Source organism: Bombus vancouverensis, chromosome 5 (assembly GCF_051014615.1).
Source record: "Bombus vancouverensis nearcticus chromosome 5, iyBomVanc1_principal, whole genome shotgun sequence".
Classification (NCBI taxonomy): Eukaryota; Metazoa; Arthropoda; class Insecta; order Hymenoptera; family Apidae; genus Bombus; species Bombus vancouverensis.
The window spans coordinates 8,967,028-8,989,946 of record NC_134915.1 but is presented as its reverse complement, the minus strand read 5'-3'; the positions used below and the strand labels follow the sequence as shown (position 1 = coordinate 8,989,946).

At 40.0% G+C, this 22,919-nt stretch overlaps 1 long non-coding RNA gene across 5 annotated transcripts in view; it reads left to right on the top strand.

Annotated features, from left to right (window-relative positions):
• Positions 1-22,919, top strand: part of LOC117161771 (uncharacterized) — a 172,764-nt gene that overhangs the window by 29,606 nt on the left and 120,239 nt on the right. For all 5 annotated transcript variants that reach the window (XR_013058465.1, XR_013058462.1, XR_013058466.1 and 2 more), the window contains exon 3: positions 759-983. This is a non-coding gene — a long non-coding RNA (uncharacterized LOC117161771). The remainder of the gene's footprint in view (positions 1-758; positions 984-22,919) is intronic.

The following is a 22,919-nucleotide window of genomic DNA, read 5'->3' as shown; positions in this document are numbered from 1 at the left end:
TTAGGGGAAGATATAAACCATTATTAACGTACATCATTTTCTATTTCAGTGCATTTGCAAATATTTCTTTAAATATTACATATTCTCAAAATAAACATATATTTCACTGTCATTGTTATTTTCTGAATCACGTTATACGGAAGTAGTAGCGATCTTTTGTTCGCGTTGAGACTTACCGTAATACGAAACGTATTTCCCGTGTTGTTGTATAATATAATACAAAGATGGAGAAATAAGTGGAAGGGGAGAATCGTCGATTCTCATAGCTCGATTCGCAGTAAACGCACAGTTGATGTAAACAAGGGCTGATATATACGTCCTACGTAGCTATTTACGATCCTGTTGACGCCTAAACACATGAAATAATATCGCGTGGTGCCAGTCAGCGACTGCTCCCCGTAAAAGAATTATCGTGGTGTTCGCAAATAGACGCGTGTTACGTATAGATGCCATGGCGGAGCAAGTTAGAATAAATTCGCTCGTGCGAAGTGAATCAAAGGAAGTATGGATAATAAACGAAAAGATGGAAAGGGCTCGTTTCACGAGTGAGTTACGCTTGAAGAATTTTAATTATCCGTACTTGTAGCGGTGGTACGTGCATGATTCCGGGTAATGATAGGTAAACGCGGAATAAGGACTCGAATAACAATGAATTCTTCTATCCCGCCTTTCCGCAAATATTCCTCTCTTCTTCGAAATTTCACCTTCCTTCTCCGCAATGATTACTCACTTTCTTCCTTTGCAATATAAAATTTCAGAGTGCCTTCCGGACAAGATGAATTCGTTTCGGAGAGCACAGTGGACGCGAATAGAGCTTAGTATCGAGTTAGCGAAACGACGCAGGATTATAATGCGAATCTAATGCGAATGATTCCAAGATGTTCTCCTGGATGCACATGGAAGAAAGAGAGGAGACACGCAGGGAATGGCGGTTGGCGAAACATCCGAGTGTTTATCACGCGACTGAATGATTACAACGATGGGTGAGTATTATATGCATTTATTACGCGCACGGATGCGCATATACACGTGAAAAGGACAAGTTGCGCGCGTTACGCTATACGTAAAGACCGACATAAATTATCCGCGTAATGCGGACGAGGGAGCGTAATAATAACATTGTCGAGTAGCGAATGAGAATACACCACCAGGTTTCCCTTGGTATTCCCATTCCACACCGTGGCTCCCAGTTGTCTCAAGGGATTAACTCGCCTCGTGGAGCCCATGCTATACGTCTCGTGTTTCCGCTCCAGTGTCTCAAGAAGTCAACCTCGAAAGGTTCAGCCTAGATAGCTCGCGTTCGTGTTTTCTCGTACGTGTATCTCTCTATATTCGTGTAGTTGTGTGTCAGCACGTGTACACCCACACGCGATACACTTATACGACCGCCGTCAGAACGTATGAGCTTATGTTTCGCTCTTGGAACCGGTCGAACCTTTCCGAAATTCGCTCGATGTGTAACAAGGCCCGAGCTAATGCCTCTCGGAAGGACCGTGACTAATGGCTGTGTCATCAGATTTCACGAGCTTTCAATCCCTTTTTTAATTCGATGCATCTGATTTTTTCGATTGATAAGCGCCGCCATTCTGTCCCATAGCCTGTCACCGACGCACGCTATTCGTTTCCATCGGACGTCATACGTCAGCGTTCACCTTTTCCTTTTTCAGTGATTTTAATTAAAACCGTGAATCGGATCCGATGCACGAACCTCACCGGTGGTTCAAGGCTCAAGGAAATGAAAAAAACGCGGTAGTGCGAATTGTTCACGCGATTATTTCGACCGATACCGATTCCCATTATATCATATTCTATTGTAAAATATCTACAACTTTGCTGATTCCGATGTCATTTAATGCTTAAAAGAGTGTACTTCGATATAACGTGCTTGAAAAGAACAACGACCTATAACGAACAATCTAGTAATTAAAAAGACGTGATCTAGATGGAGAATTGCTTCTAAAATTTGCGTACTGAATATTATGAAATGCGTCAAATGAATCAACTGCATTCTATCCTAACTCTACCACTTTTGTCGTTTTTAAAATTCTTATAAACGCAGAAAGGTCCGTAGTCTAATAGTAATTAATATTCCCCGGAATTTTGACTGTCCAGGTAATAAATGACACATTTGGCTAATAATGCCAGTGACCTCGTGGTTCTACGATTTATGAAACTCGCTAGCCGAGTAAATCTGTTCCGTTATCTATATAACGTTTAATCAAAATAAATATCGTTCGTCTGTTTGCATGCACGCGTAGCTAGTCGACCGGATTAGAAATTCTTTTGCTTCCAGTTGCTACTGGCCGATCATAAAATCAACGGCTATAAATTAACATCGAACACCGTGGCCTACGTATCGTACAATGCGATCGACGCGAATGATATGTAAATATATAAGTGCAGCGTCCTATGGCCGCGACTATATTTGTCAGACAATACACAGTCGACCGGCCAGCGGTTTCTACATGCGGTTTTCCGCGTTATTTTCAGTGTCGTATGCCGGCTATGACGGCTATTATGTGCAAAACACGATCGCGAATCATGATTTTACGATAAGTTTGTTTGCTGCTATTTACTCGATCGAACCTTCCGGCTATCATAATAACCGTTTTCTTTGTACCTTTTTTCGCGACCGTGCTGCGACAACACGTTTATTCAACGAGGAACTTCGTTAATGTCTTTCTCCGGTTCCACGATATACTCGATGTTACTTTCTTCTTTCTTGTTGAGAGATCCAACAGTTGTGTTGATTTCCTTGCGATCAGATTATTTGGAGAAACGATATCTCGACGAATTAATTTTCATTTTCTTTGATATGTCTTTTGTCCCTATAGTAGCAGTAGTAGCAATATTATAAAGAATATTCCTACGGAATCTTGTTTTAGAGATTTTATAGCCCGCGTAAGAGACACGACGATTTTTGAAACATAGCATAAAGGGATATTTTTAAAGCACAGACATAAAAAGATATATTGTGAGGTGTGTTAATTCGGAAAATTCTACTTTGATTAAAAATTTCCATTTGAAAGGAAACTGTAATACTTTTATACAGTATTTTAACGAAATAATATTTAGTATGCAATAATTTAATGGGATAGTTGAGAACTAACGATAGTAGGAGTAATCTAAGTAATCTGAGTAGGCTAAGTAGTTTTCATCAGAAGCTAATCAATGTTTTATTTTATTGATTCGTAAGCGATTTTTGTATATTTTTATGAATTGCTTATTTATTATACAATAGAAGGCAAATAGTTAAATAATTTGTGATTGAAAGGTTTGAAATTATCATTTAAAGATCGAATAGTATTGGTGTGCATAGCAGATACTCGCTATTATTTCGTATAACACAGTGGACACGTTGTGTCACTTTATATTAAGTTGTCGACGTATTTTTTTCGGGATGCAGATTCACTTCGTAACGCGTTTAATCGATTCGTTACGTGATTCTGCACGCCAGATAAAAATACCGCCTGTATAACTGTCTGTGGAACATCTTCGTTTAAAGCTTCGTACCACTACAACTTTTCGTTTTAACACTCGATGTAAATTAAATGAATTAAAAATTCAAACTGACAGTTGCGTCTAAATCATTGTTACGAGTCAGTTTTAAGCGAAAACTTGTTTCTTCAGATTCATCGTCGTGTCAGGTAGATTGTTAGACGGAAAATAAATGAGCAATATTATTCGTTCTCGTTATTAAAGATCGACGTTGATAAAAAATCATGATTGGTCTATTTCGTGCGGTTTACTCCTTCGATTTATTGCTGAGTTTTAAGTCGAATCACGAAATTTATCCCGTCAGAACAATTTCTTAATAATATACATATATTTTAACGCTTCCTCTTCTCTGTGCTTAGTATTTTTCATAATACATATACTGCAAATACCTATGCAATTTCACATTTTTACGAATATAATTAAAAAAGTGGAATTTAAATACAGACTTGTTTCATCTATTAAATATAGTAGATTAGTTGGAACATCTTATATATTTTTGTAAATTATGTTCATTTTATGTATTTTTTAATATTTAAATATCCGACGAATGCACAACAATCTAATAATAATACGGCAAAAAAGAGGATTGAAAAATCTTATTATATAAACTGAATAATTTTAGTAGGTGGGCCGGTGGAATGAGGATCGGAGGAACGGCGAAATATTCATTTTCGTTGTTTGGGTTTAATTTCGCGACGGTTCAAGCCGAATTCGTTTCGATCATTCTTTCCCTTCCTCTACCATGACGTAACCCCGTGGCCAGACCCCGGCACAAGGTGCATTTATTTTCATGTAAATATGCTTCTCGCTTAGTAGCACCACGAAAAGGGGACGTCAATCAAAGCGATAAGTATGCGGGCTACTTCAAAGCGAATACTGATTGTAAGTTAAAGCGGCCAGGCCCGTAAGTCGCTCAGGACATTGTTAAAAAGCTCAGGCAACGGGAGAGACTGTACACTGTCGGAGGGCAACGCGATAAATGCCTCGCGTTCGTTGGATAAAGACCTCTGTCAAAGTTGGCACATGCAATAAACCTTTAGTCAAAACCACCAAACACAATAGAATCACTCTTACACCGGTACTTTCGTTATACCAGTGTTCCTCCTGGAACCTGTTGTCACCTTAAACATTTCTCATATTCTCTGATTGAATAACCACTTCCATTATGAATCGACTTTGTTGTTCCAACGCAATATACATTTTTTTAATTCATTCTCGAATAATTTACGTTATTGAATTCTTTTTAATATTTCTTTAATATCGTAGTTCCGACAAGGAATTTTAATATTTCTTTTTATTAATTATTATTCCATCTAGTTACGATTTTACGCAACGTGGTGAAGCTGAAATATTTATATTACAGTACTATGATAAATTAATTTCTGTGATTAAAATAACCATTTTCATTAATGAATTAAAGAGCAACGTGACTTGGAAGCAATATTTCATTTAAAATTTCTTTCAAACAATACACGTTGCCGAATCCCGATTTTTGATATCGTGGCTGTGAGAGCGAAATTTAAAAAAAACAGACGATGGATATAAAAATAGTTGCTTTGAGACAGCTCTGACGTTATTCGAAAGGAAGTCGGGTGTATTATTTACAATTCAATACTTAAAAGATGCGTTTCATGTGACTTCGGTTTATGAGGTTTGCAAAAGCTCGAACCGCATCTTTTGAATTTGCTCGGCTCCCTACAAAGGATGCAACTCAGCTCGGTTCCTTTCTGGTCTTCCATCGATGCACACGCAATTTCCGCGACCTAGCTACTGCATACACGCGTGTGCACCATTTTTTCTCAAAAAATTTTAATCTTTCCGCCGTGGTTTCGCGTCTCTTTGAGGGCGGCAAAAAATTGGAACGAATTCCTGACAAATTGTAGAAACGTCAGCCTACTGCGGATTTCCATTTTTTCTTCTCTTCCTTTCATCCTTTTTTCAAGAAGAAGAGAAAGAAGCGTGGTGGTACGTTCATTAGGGTCGTTCGACACGTGCAATCACGCGCGTTTAATCGATTAAAGGGGCGATCGTTTGAAGTTTCTGCTTTTTAGCTTTGCCTCTGCTCTGATCAGAAAAGAGGAAGAGAGAAAGAGCGACGGAGTCAGAGCGTTTCCAGTTCCCGGTCACGCGGAAATTCAACTTGAGTTTCCATGCGTCCCTCTAATAAAATGATTCGCGCCGGCAAACATGTAATTAATATCGATGGTAATTAGAAGCACATATTTGCCAGTCGCTAGGAAATTAGGCAAGGTACACGCGGTCGACAGGGGACCGTCTATTTAGGTCGCGAACACTATGTGTATCTATTTTAACGTGTATGTTCATAGATTCGCAAAGAGCTCCGTTGCCATCGGGTGGAGAAGCATTCGTGATTTTTGGTCTATTTACATTTAAAATCGAGTGAATATCGAGAGATCTATTTATTGAGGCTGCGGACGCGCGGCGGAACGAGATAAATTTCACGCGCGGGGCCGGTATACGCGATCATTCAGCGATATTGGAAAAACCATTTTTCACTTTTTTCCCCTCTCTCTCTCTCTCTTTCCCTCCTACTTTTCCTCTCTTGGTCGCCAAAAGTAAACACAGGTTGGCCAACCCGTTTTATAGTAAACAACTTCCACTCCGTTTTTCGAGCGTTTCGAACTTGTCATTGTATGTCCGAGAGGCTCGAGTTATCCACTCTATAAATTAAACTGTGACATAAAAAAAAAGAGGAGAGGGAGAAAGAAAGAGAAAATAAAACATGCATATAGTATAAAAAAAGGGGGCGGGGCAAAAATATCGCGGAGAAGATATCAGGCGCGGTATCGACAGTTTGTATCTCTCGCCTAGTGGTCATACGTTTATTTTTTTTCAATCTTTTTTTACCCTTCTGTTTCGTCGGTATTCATTTCTCTTTTGTTACCAAACGGACAATTAAAATTCACGTAAAGGAACTTTATTCCCTTTCTCGCTGTTCCCCGCCGCTCTTTGTCAGGCGGTCCGTGACATATTATACTGTACATTCGGGATGAGGCTGTTTGAAGGTGGACAAGTCGGGAGAGAAAGAGAGAAAGAGAGAGAGAGAAAGAGAGAGAGAGAGGGAGAGAAAAGCGGTAGTAGCGTGACGTGGGACCAACCGTAATACTATTTCAAGTTCCGTGCTGTGTGGACGTCGTGCCACGTGGCATTACTGCTTAATGTCACGTACCGATTCCCTTACCGACGTGTGACTAAGAACGAACCACCACCGCGAACGTCCTAAAAATCCTTAGACAGGAACGGAATACGAATTACTAAACGCTGTTATTCTCTGTGAGTTGCTTCAGCTGCTACGCGGCACGGGTGCTCCGACGAAACGATTTTTCTCAGGAGGCCAGAAGAATTTTATGCGATCAAAGACGGCCGATACGCGGCTTCCAGGGTTTCGGAATATTCAAACGCGCGTGGCATACATACTGCATTCACGTTTTCCCCGACATAAATCCGTTTATTATTGAAATCTCCGCGCGCTTCAAAACGAAAAATCTACGGGAATTAATTTCGCCGTGAGGATCACGTTCACGCGTTCTCGTTTTATTGAGCAAATTTACAGAAAAAGGGACGAGGCCAGGATTTTAATAAAATAAAACGAGGACGCACAACGCGATCATATCGGTCCGGGGTTATATGTAGTAACGATAACCTCCTGATCTCGATGCGCTTTTTTTTCGTTTTCCGTTTGCTCGTGATTGTTCAATTGATTATTTCGCGTATAAAGTTTTTCTTGGCAGCGATATGGATCGATGTAATATTGGCGCATCTACATTTTCGTTTTGTTAAACGTTGCAACGAATAAGTCATGGAAGAAGGAGAAATATTTATCAACTAGTAAATGTATCGCGTAGAAAGTTTTTAGAAAGCATAGAAGAAACAGACGTAATGCAATATCTGGAGCTATAGCTAGTATAGCTGGTTCGAATCAAAGCTAATCTAATTTGTAAGTCGAAAGCCGTGTGTCTAAGACATGTGCAATCTTGGTATTCGCTTAACGAGTAACCTAGTCCTGATTCAGATCCAATCTAATCTAACCCACGCTTAGTCTGCGCATAGTTTAAACGTAACTCAAGTACAGGTTACAAATGAACTGTACTCAACTTAATTGCGACTAAACGTACATTCTATCCAAAAGAATATATGTATCCTATATTTTCCATTCATTCCCCAAACAATCACTTTCGCATAAATAGACTGCGGATCCCTAAGTATTTACGCAAAATTTGTTAAAATGCACAAAATGCATAATATGCAAAAATATATAATATTCAATAAGTAAAACAATCGTCTACTCGGGTCTCGTTTCTTTAATTTCTATAAAAATATAAATTTGCATAAATATCCGTAGCCTACTCGGTGATCGATAATTGCACAATTCATTATACACTATATACAATACGTTACAAGATCGACATGACAATTCTACAAATTCGATTTCACCCCAAGAAGGGTTCATTTAATCGTCCTTTCGCACAAAGGATTCGATTCATTAAAAAGCAAGCGCGTGTAATTGCACGGAGAGAAGGGGGCTACGTCTGGCGTGTGCGAATTCAGAGTGTAAAAGAATCGGTGGTATCCGTGCGAGCAATTTCTCGGTCTAATCGAGGATCGATCGACCGTACTCCCCGTTATATACCGTTGGCTCTCTCAGTGCTAACGAACGGATCACCGAACAAGTTTCTGTAGCGTGTGCCGGGTCTCGTTGTTGGCCATCGTGGTTCGCCAGACGACGAGGCGATGGAGAGCCCGTAAAGAAGCAACAGAGAGGAGATGCCAGCGAAGCCGAGAGTATAGAGAGAGGGCATTGTGGCCTCGTAAAAGGTCATGGTATGGTGAAGATTCGTACGAAGTGGGTGTCGAGGCATCTACTGGGTGGCGAGGCCAGACGAACAAGAAGGGTTCATGGTGGAGAGGGGGATATATGATTACAGGAGACTGTGTATTCAGTTCGGGTAGTTGTCGTTTCAGACACGAGGCACGTAGCATATTATCATCGTTACGCGGCGAGGACTGAGGCCGTTCGTTGATACAACTTTGCTACATGGCCATCGTGGCCTTACAACCCCGTCTTCCATCAGTTATACCATGGCTGGATACCATGGAACTCATGAATAAGGCAAACTCCGCCGTTATGTCTCCATTCCGAAACGCCCTCTCACCGAAACTTTTCGATGGGCTCTGTGTTCCCTTCTCCTTCTCTCTTGTCGTTCCTTTAACAATGGGCTATCAAAATGCATTGCTGTTTGACGGAGGAAACCGACCTTACGCGCGAAAGGAGGAGTAAGATAGGGTCTGACAAGGAAATTTGTGAAGAGGCACATTCGAGTTCAAGTCTTCAAGCGCGAGGGTTGATCGAGTCCTGAGATAAACTCGCGGAAACTCTACGACGTATCCCGCCGCCGAAGTACAGCGAATGAATTTCCTTGTTTACGCGGGAAACTTCTTCTTAATCTGTTTATTCTCCGCGATGTACTTTGCCGGTATAGAGCAATCTGATGACGAATAGTTAGAGACTACTACGTCTGAAATTGTCGCGTGTCTTTTTCCTTGAGATTGCTCTAGTAGTTTATGCAATTATATAATTTTCTTTACATTTATTTCAATATTTATTTCGAATTAGATTTGGTTGAGTGGTATAAATGATCAATTGGAAGTATTTCACAGAAATTTTATTGTCTTATGGGGCTATTTTATAGACTTCACGACGAGTATATATTTATTAATTTATCGATTACAACGTCATTCTAGCATCTTATTAGATCCACAAACATAGGTTTTCTTTAAGTAACCGATGAGTCTGTACAATCTTGTAAACAGTTAAGCGAAAAATTATCATTTGAATGGTCAGCAGCGCGCAAAGATAGGCGTGCGAAGATACATTTAAGCTCACAATGAAACGAAAGAACAGTTTTGTTAACATAGAGTTGATTATCGAATTCTAAAACCGTTTCCCTTTAAAGGGTAGAATATCATTTATCACGTTATTTCCCTCTAATCTTCGTGTATCTTTCATTTTGACTTCTTTGGTACAAGTTTTACACTTTACTCGCCTGTAATTTTTAAATAGTGCTAAACGCAACCTTCCTCGTGCAATATCGTATCTCGTGGCAGGATTAACGTAACAAAAACAAAATGCGAAAGAAAAAAAAGAAAAAGCAAAGGGAGGGAGAGATGAGACTATTTTGCACGATTTCCTCGGGCCAATAGGAGACGGCAGTAAGCACGAAGTCAGAGACAATTTCGATGCAAAGCAGTGGGTGGTTTCTTGTTAAGCGGTTCAGAGGAAAACGGCCATCGGCTTGTTTTGTCTGTATTTAACCAAATGACCTCGTTATGCATATCAGCCAGGGCAAAGTAGCGTTCGTAACACGGTCTTCAATTAAACGACCAAGGCAACCGATGCAGTCCCTTTTTTCTGATGAATTTCCACGCTCCACGGCTAATCGTACAGATAGTAAATGGCTCGGTGATGGATTGGTCGACGTCTTCCATCTGACGTTTCTATCTCTGACACTGTGCATTACGATCGTTAAGAGCACCGCGGAGAATGGCCTTTCTAATTAACGCAGAAATTGTCTGTTCTATCTTAGTAGTCGCGTAGACGGGAACGCGATTATTGAATTATACCGCACAGGATTATGTTTGTGCCTGAATTCGTGGTTGACGTGTTGCTCGTAATGAATCATTTGGAATATCACTTTGCTTCTTGTCACCCTTTTCTGGTGTTGTGCATAGAAATGGTAGGAATTTATACGAACAGCGAACGATCAAAGTGACCATTTTTAGTATTTCAGTGAAGCGATATTTAATTACAGAAAGAGAAAATTTCATCATTCCACTTTGTTTGATTCATAACGTTGGATTTTTGAACGTATTTACCGTGATAATTAATTTGCGCAGAACGTTTTGCATGTTCTGTACGAATAAAGTTAGTGGCAGAAGCTAAAATAATGTGAATTCACGTTTCCTAGAACCGTTACTCGTTGGAACCGTATGCATTTCTGTCCTAACGATCAGAAAAAATATTCAGAGTGTGTGTTATTTGAACAGCTTTCGTGTTCTTGGAATAAAAATTGCGGCAAAGGATCGACGATAGCATAATTCAGTACCGAAAAGATTAAAACGTTTTCGTAACTAACAAGAAGATGTTATTGTAATATTCAATAAACGTGTTTGTTGGAAGTGCGAAAAGAAAATTGCAAATCTGACGATAATGTCACTTTCTTAAGTACGCGGCATGTTTCATCCATATCTCGAAAATCATATCAGATGGTTATTAATTTTATGGCATTAAAATAAATTTAGCATACTTCTTTATGAAACGTGGAAATCCAGTATGGTCAAGTGTAGCTTGCGACAAAAGACAAAAATTAACGAGGATTATCTAATTGAAATTATTCCCTCTGTGGTATTAAAAACCACGATACGTAGTCGATGAATTTGATATTAAATCCGGTTAGCTAGTGTAGTCTGTCTGATCCGTCTGTGAAAGTAATTAACTAGCTTGCGAAATTCATCGTTAAAGAAGGTGGCACGAAGGGAACCCGTGGGGCGCGGGTAATTTGAATTACTTTGGCGTGGGGTATAAAGTGACCATATTCGGCCCCTTTTTCCTAGACGGTCAGTTGGAACCGGTTTTCACATTAATCATTATCGTAGGTATCTGCCTCTAATAACGAATGCAACCGGCCAGTGTCAGCAGGAGCTTTCATGAGTAAAGTGGCAAATAAATTGGGCTCTGACTGCATTAATTTTGTTGTCAATTAGATTGTTCGACGTAACGTAATGACTTATACATTCCGATTTCTCTGCGCCTTACGAAACCATTGCTTTAAATCCTCATGAAAACGTCGTCGTCATGATTTCAATTCAACGTCTACGCTGTATTAAACTATTTAGTCTTTTCTCTTATACCCTTTCTTTTTTCATCGGTTTTTTTATCTCCAGTTAAATCTCATGATTCGCGAAGTTAACAAAATTGAATCTCGTCGGTATTTCTCATTAACGCTGCGTCATTGCGACAGTTTTAACAGTCGTGTGATTTGATCCTACGATCAACGTGACATTCGTAACGGATGACTCTCGGTGGAGATAGGAAACCACCACTATGACGATGCGACGCGTGTCTTATAAACTAGAAAGACCTTATCACGAACCGTTTATTTGTCTTTTCAAGGAACGTCACGCCAATCTGTCCCAATTTAAACAACTTTCGTGGACTCCGTTGCAGTTAATAAATAACACGAAGTGGTAGCACCAGAGCTAGCACGCATACCTCTCTAAAGTGAGGTTAATTTCGCGGTCAGTTACCAGCTATATGAGTTCGTTGGCTCTCATTGTCAGCCGGCCAACTTTATTGACAGCAAAAAAGAATCGGGCTAAGCCGTTGCCCGTTCATCAGCGTTAATAGCGATTCCTATTGCCCGTACGAATTCAAACCTCGCAATGCACTCAGTGTTGTTACGCCGCGTGCTTTCCTTCCGCCTATATTTAGCTTATGGATAATCATAATTAAAGAGCGTACCGGTTATGATTTATTTATTAATTTAGATATAAAAGAACCGTGATATCATGGACATTAATTTATATTAGGTTGTCCGAAAAGTTTCTCTCGTTTCATAAGGTGATAATAGATGAGCAACAATTTCTGTTTTATATTATTTTATTGAATTAGGTATGATTCATTTCGTTCAATTTCTATTATTATATTCGTGCATAATTCAATAAATTAATATAAAACAATTATTTCCTTATAAAACGAAAGAAACATTTCGGACAACCCAATCTTACATGAAATAGGAAATTCGTACAGTGACGCTCGAAAGTACAACATCAGTTATTTTAGGAGCCTGTTTGGAATTTTATTCGTGGAGGATATTTGGATTTTTTAATAGGAATTTCTCAGAAGATGATATTTGCATCTTGATTTAATTTCGCTTTTCGATGATTCCTTTTCACGAAGAAACTTTACTCTTTCTAAACTACGTAATTTGATAGAATCTGTAATACATTTGGTACAATAAATTTTATATAGAGATAGCGAATGTCATGAAATTCACGTTACGTAACAAATCCAGTTACGTTTTATTTTTAGAAACCACGAATATCAAAATGCGATTCAAAACTTTTGGATCTAAAAGATCAACTACGAAAGGGACGACAGGGATGAAATTTCGTTCCTCACGATTTCTTCTTACTCGGGATTAATTTTTTCGAAAATTCATCAATTCTAAGGAGTCTGGTGTCGGTTATACCTGACGCTCTTCGACCTCGCTCCCACAAGTGCTTTACGCGTCATTAATCTTTCACATAACCGAATGACTCTATACGTTTACGGTAGCCAGTGGTCAGAGGGTCGTTTAATTAACTTTCTCACGAATTTACGAGATTGTTGGCGCATACCAACCAGTGGCCGATCTCCAAGATCGATATATGTACAACGGCGTACATTAAGCCACGGTATTAAGGATAAGATTCGAGGTGGTTAGCGTATATTGTTCTTGGGGGCCAAGGAGAGAGAGTTAGTCCCTCCAGTATCGGTATCCGGCGTACCCTAAATTATTGCACGAGACTTGACTGCAGCACAAGAGGTTCTCGCAACTATGCTCATACCTCGTCGTAACAGCGGTCCAAAGGTGCCGATAATTGACCTACTATACCACTATCTTCTGCTTCTGATCCTTACGATGAACTTAGAATACTCCAATCTTAAGATGATGTGCTCCCTCTATCGAATAGTTTCGCCCGGTTTCGTTCTATACGTTATTAAAATACCATCGAGATATTGAAAAGAGAGGGATGTTGCAAAACTAGCCGTTTGGTGTCTTCAAATCCCGGACAGTGTACCGGATCAATTTTGATGCACAGATTTGGAAAAGTTCGTTCAGCGCTTTATTTCGCTTGATGACCATCTTGACTCGTTGAGGATTAATGTTACATTAACGCAATGTTTCATTTACCCTTTGTCTGTGGCCAATTCATATTATTGAATTTTATTGAACTCACATTGCGATTCTGAAAAGAAATTGCAAGAATTTGTTCGTAAATGGTATAATATTATCGAGAAGCTTTTTGAAAAAAAGGTGTGCAGATATGTAATAGACGTCGAGTATTGTCTAGTCAAATATTTAAATTATTATGAAATTTCCACTCGTTTTATGGATATAAAAAGAACAAAGTTCTGTAAGAGCCATTGTAATTATCAATTAAACGGTTCATATCAAAAATCACCCTTATGACCCTTATAATATTCTGTTTTTAATTTCTGTTCAATGTATTTTTCCAAAGTATCCTGTTAACAACTTGTTTTAACAAAATATTTATTATGCGCCTATATAACTGTAAGGTAGAACTGTTTCTAGTTAAATCATGACGTCGTAGAGCCGTGATAATCATTGGTGTTAGTTCTTCGCCCGAGTTCCATCAGAGAAGAAGAGGCTCTCGAGTAGCGAAATCGCTGAAATCTTGCGGAAGTTTGTACGGAAAATTTCGGTAGGATCTTGGACCAAGGGAATCGAATGCATCGAACATTCATGAATTTCGACTGAACGCTCGTAATAATGGCAAGCGGTTGGGCAGTGTCAATAACTGGCCTACTAACTTTCTTGCGATATTGTGTATCGGCTTTTGCAACTGAAATGTGTTAGCCGATGTCCAAAGTACAGGGCCACGGCTTCCCTGATATTGGCCGGTGTCCCTTTTGACTTTAGTTACTCGCTGGAAAATAATAACTCGATGTGAAACGCTTACGAAATGAAGGAAGTTTTCACCCGCGCTTAGAATACGTACGAGGGTCCGTTCGATAATTATCTGGAATGTATTTAGAAAATTTATTGGGGCATTAATAGATTATATCCTCCTGTGTTATTTTTTAATATGGTCATTCAATGTGATTATCGACTTTCAATATGTTTAATTCATTGATACACAAGTTCGTGAAATTAATAATTTTTGTAAGTAAGTTTTCGGTCGAAAGATAATTCTAGCTGGTCATTTATTAGAGAAATGTTCCACTTTTTAAATCATTAATTTGATAATGGATCGCACTACTTTGCAAACTGGTTTTATTATACTATTTGTAAATTGTGCCATAAATAGAATATTGGAATAATCGCGTTACAGCTTGCTGTTCTTTCTTGATAAATTTTGATAACGCAACAAATTGAAACTTCGTATGTAGTTGGTCGATTGAATATAATCTCATTAGTGAAAGGTTATCGTCTTATTCGAGATAATTATTGACTCATCCTGGAATATTGATTTTGTTAAACTAGTTTATCAGTAAAATTATCTTCCAAGCGTCAGTATCTATCCGCATGATTTATAAATCAATAAATTCTCACAGGAATATTTCAAGGAAGGAAACCATCTCTTATAAGCAGATGTTTACGTAAATTCATATCTTTATGAATACGATTAAAGAAATAGAAACTAAATAAAGATTTCTTTTATCTACCGAATATAAGTAGTATTTATATATTTTTATACACTTATATATATTCTGTGTATTTTGTATCTTCAAATTTCCCAAATAAATTCCCAATTATAACAATTTCAAGTACCAATTTCTTCATCACGCAAAAAGCTTCCGCAATCGAAAGCACAACAAATCGGTCTCTATTAACTCTAAGACAATGCCTACCGGTAGTTTCAATTGAAATATACGCGGTTGCCTGAAGTTGCATTGTGCCGAAATTCGGAATCAGAATATACACCGCATCCAGGTGTGTTGGCAGAAGCGAGGTCTGGTATCGGCTGGTGTAAGCTAAGTTATTGCGCGAGACTTAATTGGATGCAAAAGGAGTTACAAAGTTGGTAGGGACCAAGGGTTCTTCACGAACACGATCTCACGAATCCCGGCTCTCATTCCCGCCTTTTTCTTTCTCCCTCTATTTGCAATCTCCCTTTCGTTCCATCTATTCCATTCTCTTTCTCCTTTCCCCTTTCTTATTTTTTTCCCATTCTTCCTAATCTCCCACAGCAGCGGTATCTCGTACAAATAACGCAGCTTGCACGCGCGTATGCGTGAGAGAAATGACAACGAAGGTATAGCTCTCGCGTAACAAAGAGGGTTGTTGAGAAGAGAAGAGAAAAGGAAATCGAGGGGATACAAGCACGCGGTTTGGGAATAAAGGACGAAATCTGTAGAGAAATATACAAGTAGAAGGGAAGAATGGTAGAAACTGCGCAAGGATGGTACACACGCGAAAACGAGATAAAGTGGCTCGCGAAAGTATTTCGACGCTTACCACAGAAAACTATCATGTACATAATATTGTTGTGTTATGTATATATACACATATAAAATATTTTGGAAATTCATTAGTGTTGTAAAGATAACGACTATCATTATTATGTCGCTAAAGTTTGGATCGTAATCTGTAATCTGGAAATGTATATATGTAGAAGTTACAATATATTTATCAGACATTTATCACGCCATGAATAGCAATCTTAAACGTGGTTCCATCGATATTGAGGTTTGTTAATGTAACGGGTAATTCGCTATTGAAAAACCTTTGTGGTCTCTGCGAAATATATACTTGCACTAAGGATAAGTGTCTCGTCGCTTCTATGCAGATTTTCACATTTATCTTAAACTTTACCGATATGACCATCACACCTAAGTGCCATTATAATGCTAATGAAGTTTCAAAATGTTTCTTTCTACGAGTGTTCGAATACTTTCGTCAGCTATAGTAGCTTTTTGGCTGGAGGACGAGAAAAGGACGAAGGGAAGGTCGGAGCTCGTGTAACCGGTAACCCGGCTCTGTCTACTTATTAGCCGCTTAATGGACCGCGATGTACGGACCACGAACGTATACTGTCTTCTGCATCAAAAGAGGCGGGAGCGTCTCGTTTATTTAGCAAACACGCCAAACCGCAAACCCTATTTCTTCGGGCGATTTAAAGGGATTAAAAAAAACGGCATAGAGAGAGAGAGAGAGAGAGAGAGAGAGAGAGAGAGAAAGAGAGAGAGAGAGAGGGAATGGACGAGGAGTAGCAGGTTAAGGGAGAGAAAGAAAAAGTAGAAAGGAAGAAACAAACGAATGGTCGGGTTTGAAAGGGTGAGAAAAGGGACGGAAGAGCGAGAGAGATAGAAAGGGCTCAATTACGGTGGGACGGAAATCGATAGGCCTTTGCGAGCACTCTCGCGGGAAGTAATTAAAAGCGCGCGAAATTTGTGGCCACGTTCCTTTTCACCTTTACTCTCTCTTCCACCGCTTCTCGTCGATCTTTTCATTGTTGATCTGTATCGACGTGGATACCGATGGGAAACGAGACTTTGTATATATTTCCCAGCCTCTGTATACAGGGTGTCTCGTTCGAAGCTTTACATTATTTTCGAAACTATTCTTATTCCAGGAAATGGAAATTGTTTTACTTCGAATGGGAATATTTTCTACGATGATTAGAAGTCTTACCTGGATGGATTTCTTCGAGATCTCGAGATAATTTTTATCTCTGTTAAATGGAGCTATCTGTTTTCATTTAGGTAGGCACGTAGTTCATAAAATTAAGTAACACGTAGTCACGAAGTAGCATGTTGGTCCTTTAAAATTATTCAGAGGCAGTAATTAAAAAAATGTTTACACTTAACAGTGATTATCGTGTCTCGTAATAGTATCGATGAAATTTCAAAGTGTTTATTACACATGATATATTCGTAAGAAAATTCTACAAGTGTTGGATTACTTTCGCGAGCCACTGTATATACAGATGATTATCGGTAATTGCGATCCGCTTGCGTATCCATCGGAGGTCGATATAATAATTTCCGGTCTGTTGCCATTCGAAGGAACGATATCTCTGCGACCAACCCTTGTATCTTATCCCGGACTTTCTTCCGTCTTTCCGTCATGCTCTCCAGCGAATTAACGAAGCTCGCGAAGCGTTAGTTCACGCCGTAAGAAATTTCCGAGCTGCAAGATAGAACCTCGATATCGACAGTTTCTCCCAGAGCCGGTGGGTGCGTTTCCACGAGGCGAAGTCGAGCAAAACAAAATCGAACGAGTGACTCGCCGTGGAATCTCACCCACGTAGTAGGTGGAGAGGTAACTTTGTGGCAGCTGTCGATCGAGCGGCGTTCAACCTCCGACCTTCGCGGAGAGAAGCAGCCGAGACACCCTCCTCCTACGTCGTAGGTCCTCGATGAAGTATCCAGTCTCGCTTGATAAGGATCTACGAGCCGAAGATCGAACGAACGAAAGGAGCCTGGTCTCTCTCGTGATCGTGGCAGTGTGTAATTCGGGTTGCTTGGACTTGGTCGTGGCGCGTTACGAGGCATCCTGGAAGGTGAGCCTGAAGAACATTAGGTGGAGGATCGGTGGTAGACTCTGTGGAGTGGCCACTAAAAGTTATAGGAAGAAAGGCAGTTAAAGAGACGAAGGTGGTATGCGTATCGGTGGTATGTAGTCGACGATAGTATGCGTAGATTCTTCTGTTTCGGTTGAATTCCGATTGCGTGAATAAATTATCCTTCGACGAAGCCTGAGAGAAGAGAGAGAGAGAGAGAGAAAGAGGCGTAGGGAAGCAAACACGGTGCACCGGGCAACGAATTAACAATGGACCTTTGTTAAATTGTTCAGTCTATAAATCTTCTGATGGAACGGAGTATCGCTCGATTCCGGAGCCGGTCGAATCATTTTCTTTCTATTTTGTTCGCGCGCCCACTCGTCTCGGGAGTGAAAGATCGTGTTTATAGAAAAATTCTGTATTGAACCGTAACACGGTTTGGTTACGGTGAACGTTTGTGGCGATCGACGTACAGATGAGCAGAGAAAGCCAGGCCGAACTTGGACGTAGAAAGATGCTGAAGAGGAAGAAGAAACGGCGGTGGAAAAAAAAGAATGCTATATGCCCTGGCATTCGGTTAGGTTAAATTTACTGACACGCTTCCAGGCTGCACTGGCAGCCCTGCAGCCATCTTTCTGTCTTCATCCTTCTCTTCCCTCTTGTTCCTCCCTGTTCTTTATCCTTCTCTTTTTCATCTTCTTCGCCTTCTGCATTCTACTCTTCTTCCTCTTTCTTCAGTCTCTTCCTCGCATCTACTCTTCGCGTCGTAGCTTTATGATTACCTCCACCAGGCTCCGTCCGTCCAACCCTTCACCGTGGAATCTCGGCTGGCATCTAGTTAACCGAGAACGACGCCGACGTAGTCCCTTCTGCACGAACTTCGGACTTCCCGCTGCGAGAGAGGCCGCAACACCATCCCTGAAGCCTTGGACATCGTTTCTCCTTGTTCGCTTTCGGCTCACGAGAGCGCGAGATAGCTCGCGCCTCCTTTCTTTTAGCGCACGCCGGATCGATTATGGCTCCTCGCCTTGGCTCCTCACTTTATGTGTCTATGTGTGTGTGTATGTATGTATGTATGTACGTATGCATATATATGGAAGTCTCGTTGTCTTATTTTCTCCTTTTCTCTTTCTCGTTTCGCTCGTCGCATACTCTTCTCTCCTCAAAGGATTTGCCGAGACCGTTTTTTCCTTCCGTGATCGATTTTGCTGTGATGGCCGATCCATCGGACAGCAGGCAAGCTTTTGGTAATAGAAAGGGATTACGCGCACTAATTGGATGGAAATAGCAAGGATTTTTACCCTTTGATCGGATTTAACGTGATCCCCGATAAAGCCGCGATCGTTTGACTATACCTCGTCCTTCTCAAATATCGCGTTCCCTTTCTTCTCGCCATTTGTCATTTAGATTAATTTCCACGAGCGTTGCAGGTGCAATGACGAAGGACAAGTACCATAAATGATCGTAAATATCGAATAATTCTTGTCGATTAATTTTTTTATCGTATTTGCGTTGTACTCGGTTATGATTGGTTTTATTCGCGTCTCAGTTTCGTTAGTACGATGGCTCACGAAACTATTTAGACACATATCGTAGAAAATTTTTGTATCTCTATATATATACATATGTATCGTTCGTATCATAAAATATTTTGAAATTTCATAGTATAATAAATAAAGGATTGTTCAAATATTTTTATGATCTCTACGAAAGATATCTGCATTACATATTTGTAGCTCGTACATTCATTTCGATTTCTTTCAAATTTTCCTAACATGATCGTAATAGTCGAATTCTTTTCAAAGATACAAATGATCTACAAATACTTTCACGAACTAAAGCATAGAGATCGGTATGCATATAGAGATATGAAAACGTGGAAAATAGAAATCGACTATGGCGGGAGAGACAGTGGGACCGTTACAATCTTGTGGATAAATAAAACTGGATATTTTTATTATTCTATCGATTCTCCATATCGCATCGAAATATCACGACTCGAGAATGCATAAATGAACGTTGGCTCTGATCGTTGCGAATGTTCTTTTCGATGCTTCCGGTGAGACAGTTTGACGAATAATAGTTCGCAGTTGCGATCGTTAATTTTATGCGATTTTGTCGAATGCGAAAAAGCTGAAGGATATGATGGTTATTGGGGTTGAGGAGATTACGATGCCCTTTTCTGAGCAATTTTCTAGACTTGGCGCGATATAAACCGAGATACGTAAGCTGGACATCCCGCTGAGAACGCTTGGAACCATCCTGGATCCTTGGGCGAGATAGCTCGCGCCTCTTTTCAACATCCACCGGATTGATTATGGCTCCGCGCCTGACCGTCTGAGAAATGCTGTCTGCTAACTCTCCTTACTGGTCGCTCCTTTCGTTTGACCGGACCTGGACAGGCCCGATCTTTTTCTTCTCTTCTTTATCGATGCTCGACGTTCGAATTTGTTTTCGTGAACAGCACGTTCGACCTGATCGACGTGGGAAATATTTCGTTTATTTATGATGCGCCTCGCGTTTCAGCTTGGAATTTCGGTGCTCGTATCGCGACCGTTCCGAGAATACAGGGGAAGAACGATCGGGATCGCAGAAAGTAAACATTTTTACTGTACAGGACATGTGTATATTCATCATTCACGAAATTTTCGGTATGTAGAAAAGAAACTTTGTGAACTCTCTTTATTCTAAATGACGCAGAATCTATTATTCTTCTACTTTATGATAGATTTTTTAATTCTTTTGGCAAAATTAGATATTCTTAAGAAGTTTCTTCGTCAGTTTTACGAAGGTTTACGGGATAAAAAGATAGAAAATGATGCAACACCGTTGTAACAGATATTTGTTTAGGACGCTGATATTGAGTAAAAAACACTAATTGGAGATTATTTTTGCATTGGTAAGTCTTCCCCGAAGTAAAGTGCTTAATTTTTGCGAACTATGCTTCTTATGGCTTTGCCTAAACTCTATCAAAGTACGATCGTGTTTCCTCTAAAAATTCCAATTTATATGCCACTTTTTAGAATCTGGAGCATCGCGTACAACAAAATGCCGTTGAAAATAATTTTTAATAGATTCCTTTTCAGAAACAGCCGAGCGCATAACAAAGTTTGTAATAAAAGTTTCGAATAGACTGACACATTTTTGGCGCTATTGAGAAATTAGAAAGTTGGCCGAGATGCAGCAGCGTGTTGTAATGGGTTTTTTTGCATTTGACCTGGCGTTCGATGATGCAAGTTGGCCCCTCCGTTGCCTCGCGGAGGTCGACCTGTATATATCTCCGCGCGAAATTGCTTGGGCCGCTTTTCAACATCCAGCTGATCGATTATGGCCTCCCTTTATTCCGTAAAATACGGCGCGACCGGCGTACTCGGAACAAAGTGTTTCGTTTCGTCATCATCGCCAGTTGTTTTAACTGTTTTCGGACAAAGCCAGCTACCATTTTCTCCGACCACCCGCGTTTCACCCTCGTGAACATCAATTTTCGTCTTTGACTTCCAATCTTTATTCCGTCTATTCAGTTATTTCGTTGCTTGTTCCGGTTTCGATTCGGCAATGTCGTAAATTACCGCGTGCAACTCGTATAGGTCATTGGTGAAAATGGTGTATCATTTTTCGGCTTCGGCGAGGAAATGAGGGACCGATGGCTACCGCTAATAGCGTTTTCTCCAAGTTTCTAAAGAGGCGCGCGAAACATTTCCGTACTGTCCCCGAAAACTGACCGGAATATGTTCGAACGCCGAAAAGGGGGATCAAAGCAGAAGTGCCACGCAGTGGAAAATTACGTTTGGTCCCGTGCAGTCGGTCGCACAAGTTAGAGTTTAATTAACGCACGGACAAAAACACGCGCCACTATGCGCCTGTGTAACTATTCGCGTCAGTGTGTTTTTGTGTTCGTTCATCTCTCTCTCCCTTTCTTCCTCTCTCTCATCTCTTCCTTTCGTATACAGGCCGACCGTAATAACGTACGACTAAGTGGCGATTCTACGGTGGAAAAATAAGTTGAAAATGTAAAATAAAATATTTGTGTCCAGGATGCTTGGTTTTTGAAAAAATTAAATTGGAGAATTTATCAAATACGCGTACACCTGGTCCACTTTTAATTAAACACGTTGAAACGCTTGAAAACGAGCCCTTAAACAGAGAAATTTTATTCTACATTTCTACCTTCTGGTGATTGCGTACTCGTATCCAGTCGGTAATTAGTCAACAATTCACATATCTGTATTAAACAAACTTTGAAATGTAATTTTCTGGAAAGCTAAGCAAAAGCTTGCAGAAAGAAATTTTATTCTACATGTCCGACTTATTTTTGCACGTAGAATCACTCCCTAGCTGGTAATACTATGTTATGCGCAACACCTTGTATAAATGCATGTGTACAATGCATTGCATACACACACATACATACACACACACATTTGGGCCATGGTCTCTGTTAGGTGTAGCCAAGCGTTCTCGCAAGATTCTCGTTGTACGATATTTCTCTCGTGACGTAAGAGCATAAATATCGCTACGAAGGGGATGTTCGTGACCCAACGGGCTGTCGAGGTGGGGCAGTGTCGTTTTTATTAAAAAAAAAAAAAAAGGAAGATGAAATGAAAAGAAGTAGGAAAGGAGATATGAAATGAGCAAGCTGGAGGAAAAAGAGGAAAGTATGATGGAAAAAATACAGATTTATCAAAAGTATGGAATAGAGTGGGAGGCGCGTGGCACACGAAGGCGGTGAAAACGTCTCGACAGTTTATCGCGCTGCCACTCCACTGATGCTTTTTACTCTGCATAGCGGTGTTTTATAGCCTTCGAAGTGGACGGTTAAGCCACAGGATTTACGAGACTCGTGTGATATTCGTATACCACCAGATGTTTCTTTCGCGCCCTCTGGCCTTTTTGCGCTGTGATTAGTGGTGGGATCGAGTTCGATATGTGCTCACAAATCCAAGTATGTACCGCTACAAGTTTCTTTTCGTCGAATTCCACTGTTATTTGTAAGATTACGTTTCATTTTTTGTATGTACAAAATACACAGATTACGCAAGTTTAGTTCGAATCTTCGGTTACATCTTTTTGTTTCAAATTATACAAAGGAAAGTGTGGAAATAAATATCATT